We start from the raw sequence: 6,054 nt of genomic DNA on the forward strand, positions 1-6,054 counted from the left end.
ATGCGTGTATGCGTGTGTGCAAATGTGTGCACGTACATGAGATGCTCAACAGACAAAGGCACCTACTGTCAAGCCTGGTTGTAGTGGCATCTTGTTCCATCAATAGATTCGAGGTACTGGCCTTAGAGTGTGGCTTTGGTTGTAAGTTGTCTATTAGCTATGGACAACTTACATTGATATAGATTGTTGTATACTGATATTTATATAAAATTAATTTTGTATTCCTGTTTTACATAGTTTGTATATTGTTTCAAACTTGAAATTATATTTGTCATATTGTATAGTTTATTTGTTTCCAATGTTTTTGCACACAAATGTAGTTATTTTTATCATATTGTATATATATTTATATGTTTCTACATATGCTTAAGTTATTTTGTATGATGATACAATTTAAGAGTATTTCTGTCATTTCCCACTATACAGTTCTACCTCTGATCAAGATATTTACATATATATGTACATAGTTACAACTTTGAGGTCATTGTCCTTATGCTGCAAATCTGTTTAAAGATTGTTATATCTTCAGTCAGTAAGCAATATGTGTTTTTGAGAATTACAAGTTGTACCTACTCATGCTTCTCATACTTAGCTTTGTTAGTCAGGTTCTCTAGATGCACAGAAATGTACTCAGCATAGATATTTGATCTTCAAACACTTCAAAGGCCTACAGAATATGGCACTTAAATGTTTTAATAATTTAGAACTCTGTTGGCATGAGGCACAACTGCTCCTGACAGCACTCAGCTATTCCCAAGAATATGACGGGCACCAGTGGCAATCCATTTAGAGTTCATTTTCTTTCTTTCTTTCTTTCTTTCTTTCTTTCTTTCTTTCTTTCTTTTTTTTTTGGGTTTTTTTTCTGAGACAGGGTTTCTCTGTGTAGCTTTGGAGCCTATCCTGGCACTCACTCTGGAGACCAGGCTGGCCTTGAACACACAGAGATCTGCCTGTCTCTGCCTCCGGAGTGCTGGGATTAAAGGCATGCGCCACCAGTGCCCAGCTAGAGTTCATTTTCTTATTGGCAAAACTGGTCTATTGGGCAAAGAACTGCCCTTGTTTCCACTGCTGACAGTGGACATGCTGTCCTAACTGGACAAGCAAGATATAAGGAAAGAGACTGCTGAAACTTGACAAAACAGGGTAGGAAAGTCTTACAAATTTTCCTGCATCTGTTAACAATCTATCAGATATTCTATGCCTTAGCCAAAGTTGGTTGCCCCGACTTTACTGTGAGACCTTGGGTGACTGTCCAGGTGACCAACTGTTTCTGTCATTTCTTGCACGTTTAGTAAGTGCACCCACTTGTACTTCCTGCTTGCCTAAGTAATGTTATTTTCCTTCTCAGATCTTGGATGAGGTTGAGGATTACATAGTCACAGCTAGTATCCTTTTTTTTTTTTATCTCAGCTAGAGCATATTAGGTATAAGACATAGACTTTCCAGAATAGGACAGCTATTGGAGTAATGTCTGTAATATTCCTCTTACCCTTGGCCTGGACATTTAGTATGTGTTTCTTACATTGCTCTTGTAGGTCTAAATTTGTGTGTGTTTTTACCTTTCTTTCTCCTGAACTATACTTGATATCAGTTATTATTGTATATAGTTTTTTTTTTTAAATCAGGTTTAAAACTCTCCTATTTAGACAAAAAGGGGAAGTGTAGTAGCATCTTGTTTCACCAATAGATTTGAGGTGCTGGCCTTAGGGTATGCCTTCAGTGTGCGGACATGATCCCTTTTAAGGAAGAGGAGGGCCCTCACTCTTTCTCTTGAGTTGTGGTCTGAGCATCTTCCATGGCAGAATCCTGCACCTCCAGGAGCATAAGACTGTGGCAGCTATTTACCTTCATTGTGTGAGTATTCCCCAAATAAATATGTTATTCTTTATTTGGGCATTTGTGGACTTCCTTTACCATGTCTTCATCTGGTGTTGGGAATTAGATTCCCAGGTCACACATGGTAGATAAAGATAACCAACTCCCACAGGTTTTCCTCTGATCCCCACATGTGCACTGTGGCATACACATCAACTCTCTTTCCCCACAAATAAGTAACATAAAAAATTTTTTAAAAGAGAGTACAATGACTGAAGACATGGTTCAGTGATTAAGAGCAATTGCTGCAGGGCTGGAGAGATGGTCCAGAGATTAAAAGCACTAGCTGCTCTTCCAGAGGTTCTGGGTTCAGTTCCCACAACCACATGGTGGCTTACAACTATCTATAATGAGATTTGGTGCCCTCTTCTGGTCTGCAAGCATACATGCAGGCATAACAATGTATATAATAATAATAATAATAATAATAATAATAATAATAATAATAAAATTTTTTAAAAAAGAGCAATTGTTGCTTTTCCAGAGGACCCATGAAGAAAAGCAAGAAACTAGAGCCAAATACATAGATTTATAGGCAAAACTATAGTGTATCTATCTATATCCATGAAATTTTAGTCCTGAAATAGTAAATACCATTTTCAATTATTTATAAACATCTCAAATACTTCAACTGCATTAGATTAAAACTATTTTTTTCTCAAAGAACTCTGGCTTTTTGAGAATTCCTTCCCCGAGAACATCTTCCCCACTCCTCTTGGAGTCCTAAGAACAAAGATCAACCTGGGAAACCAATAAGTTCACTGGGCTAACAGAACATGGGGGAGGTGCCAGTAGCAGGAGTGTGAGGTCCCCAAAGCAGACTTAAAATCTTCATTCAGCATGGATTGATGTTTTTCTCATAGCATGGTGTCCCCTTCAGCTAGCTTTCCACAGCCTATTTACTCCAGCAGCTCCGGAGCCCCGGAGGCTGGGTGCAATTAGGGCAGAACCACCTCCAGATGGCTGAGGCATGCAGCGGGAATCTCAGACCCAATGACCCTCTCCACTGCATCTTTCTATGAGGGAATGATAACAGTTTATATGTTCAATAGTGACAGGCTACTGCAAGCAGGTGCAGCTCATCTGAAAGATATGGCTGTTTTGTTCGGAAGACTGAGCGGTACAAAGATGAAAAGCATTTCAAAATGATAACCTATTAAGGCATATCTGACCTGGCCCCACTGGTCCAGATAAGTTCAGCATGAGGATCAGGACCATGCATCCACAGGGAGATTTTTCTGGGAATTTACATCTTCACCACTTACTCTGTTTATAATCCTCCCAAGCATCCTGAGAGCTCAGTGCACTCTTGCTGTTACAGAAGAGCTCCTTACCACATCTGACAACAGTACCTTGGGGGATGTGGTTAAGGCTTCGGGTTTAGAATAAAATGGTTTTCCTTGCATAAATGGCAACAAAACTTACTTTTCAGTCCAGCAGTCCTGGTATTATGGTTATGCCTGGTCTAATTCTGAATTATCAATAAAGACAATGAAAACCATTTTCTCAAATGAGGTTTTCAAACCTTACTGTAGGAGAAGTGGTCTGATTCAGATGGATCAAGAAGCCAGCTGGGAAGACAAATGTGCCCAAGGCCACACAGCTTCAGAGCACTAGGGAGTGAGATTCTGATCCAAGATTGCTGGACTCCAGGGTCTCAGGCAGCCCAAGCAAACCTCAAACTTGGCCTTCACAAATGCCAGATACCCAACCAACCAAGTTCTATCCTCAGCTCCAGGGTCTGGGCTCTTCACCAATAGGCTCTTCTCTACAGCCTTCTGCTGGTACCAACCCCAGAAGGGGAGTGGAGCTGATGCAGCTGTGACACAGAGTCCCAGTCCAGGACAATGGAGACCAGTTTCTGTGGGACCCAGAGGGCAGCAGCCAAGAAGGACCAGTTAAGTCAGTCATGGGTCCTTTGTCAGAGGGCTTTCCCACTTTAGACCACTCCTGTAGTGACCAGGTTCCAAGGCTGTGCCTGAGGGAACCTTATAGTGTCTTCTGAAGTAGGCAGTGTGGCTAGGGTTATGAGAACATTGCTGTTCTGGCAATGTGGTGATACAGAAACAGGCTGATTCAACAGAAGCAGATGGGGTGTGTTACCCAAAGGCACCTCTGAGGCTAAATCACCACAGAAATGTGAATGTACTATGCTAAACACATAGGAACCAATGTCAGGATTTATTGAGTGACAATAAATTCACAAGGTTTTGTGTTTTCAGTGATAACAACTTGTCATAATTTGTCTGCCTTCCTTGGTAGTCTGGCTGAGGCAAATGTAGATCTCTTTTTTTTTTTTTTTAAATTCTCCTCTCATATATTACATCTTGACAGAAGTTTCTCTTCCTTCCTCTCTTCCCAGTCCCTCCCTTTCCATATCCCCTCTCCCCCAGTCTAATTATTCTTAATGTTCATATCACACATAACAGTAAATGTATCTACATATCTGTATATTGTCTTGGTTACTTTTCTATTGATGTGGTAAGACATCATAACCTAGGCAACTTATAAAATAAATTATATTTATTATAATTTATAAAAAAACTTATAATTTTATAAAAAATTATAAAATAATTTGGGGGCTTACAGTTCCAGAGGATGAGCCCATGACCATCATTGTGGGGCTGCATGGCAGTGGGCAGGCAGGCACGGAACAAGAGCTGAGATCTTACATCTGATCCACAAGCACAAGGCATAGAGGAGTGGGGGGGAGGGGGATGGGGAGAGGGAGGGAGGGAGGGAGAGAGGGATGGAGGGAGGGAAGGAGAGAGAAAGGAAAGGAGAGAGGAGAGAGAGAGAGAGAGAGAGTGGGCTTTCAAATCTCAAAGTCCCCAGTGACACATCTCTGCCAACAATGCCACACCTCCTAATCCTTCCCAAACAGTTCTATGAACTGTGGACCAAGCATTCAAACATAGCCTGTGGGGGCCATTCTTATTCATACCGCCATATGCATATAAGAGTTACAGAATGAATACAAGTTAAAGAGGCTGCAGCAGTTTGAGAGGCTTCAGAGGAGGATTGGAGAGTCTGTAGTGATGATAGACCAGACAGTGCCGGAGGAAGCTGCTGGAATCAGGTCTGAGAGCAAAGCTGCAGAGTACAGCTGCTAGGTGAAAGACTAAACCTGTCTGAAGCAGGATATGGGTTAAGAACAGGAAACAGGTGAGCAGGAACAGGTCCAGAGGTGCAGGGGGGGGGGGCGGTAGGCAGGCAGTCAAGTAGGCGCTATCAACAGCCAGGGGCTGAGCCTAGCAGAAGCTCTAGGGATGCAGAGAGGGTCCCCAGTCCTTGACCCACACACCAGGTTTCAGACAATAGGTTGATGTGAGGCTGCTATCTCAGTGTCAGGTATCCATCACCCATGGGGTCTAGGGAAGACCACTACACCCTTTCCTTGGTTGGTGTGTCCATTAAAGTGGTGCACCTGGTTCCTCTGGTTTTCTTCCTTTTGAGGCAGGGCTTCACTATGTAGCTCTGCTGAAGTTACTTACCTAGAACTTGATATGTACACCATGCTGGCCTTGAACTTAGAGATCTACCTGCTTCTGCCTCCTGATTTTAATATTTCCATGTGCCCCCACAGTATTAATTCACACCAGTCAGCTTATAGTGTGGCACCCTTTCTCTTCCCAGGAGTAAGTCATTTATTAATCTGTGCTAGATGGGTGTGTCTGGCAGATGGCATTTCTAGGTTTAACCAGAGACCATTGTCATTTTTCTGCCTCAAAATGGAGTAAAAAAAAATTGTTTATAGGGAACTGGAGAAATGGCTCAGTGTTTACAAGGTTTGCTGCTTTTCTAGGACTGGAGCTAGCACCCATACCAAGCAGCTCAGGGGATCTGATCCTCTGGCCTTCAAGAATATCTGCATGCATGTGGTGCACACATGTACACACAGGCACACATACTTTATAAAAAAGTTGCTTATAAAACGAAGTCTCCTAGAGCAAGGCACAGCCTGGAATACCACATGGAGTAACCGAGAGCAGGACACAGCCTGACCTCAACAGAAACCACACTCTACATGCTATCTCTGATTTTCCCAGGCCTGCCTTCTGGTGGGCTATTTACTACCTGTAGTAAGGGAACCTTCAAGTAGGAAATGGTCTTTTTGATGGATTGTCATGTGGGGATAGATTTGAGTGGTGCTGCTGTTCTGCAAAGTGCAGAAAGCCA

The sequence above is a fragment of the Cricetulus griseus genome, chromosome 3, assembly GCF_003668045.3.
Source record: "Cricetulus griseus strain 17A/GY chromosome 3, alternate assembly CriGri-PICRH-1.0, whole genome shotgun sequence".
Taxonomy (NCBI): Eukaryota; Metazoa; Chordata; class Mammalia; order Rodentia; family Cricetidae; genus Cricetulus; species Cricetulus griseus.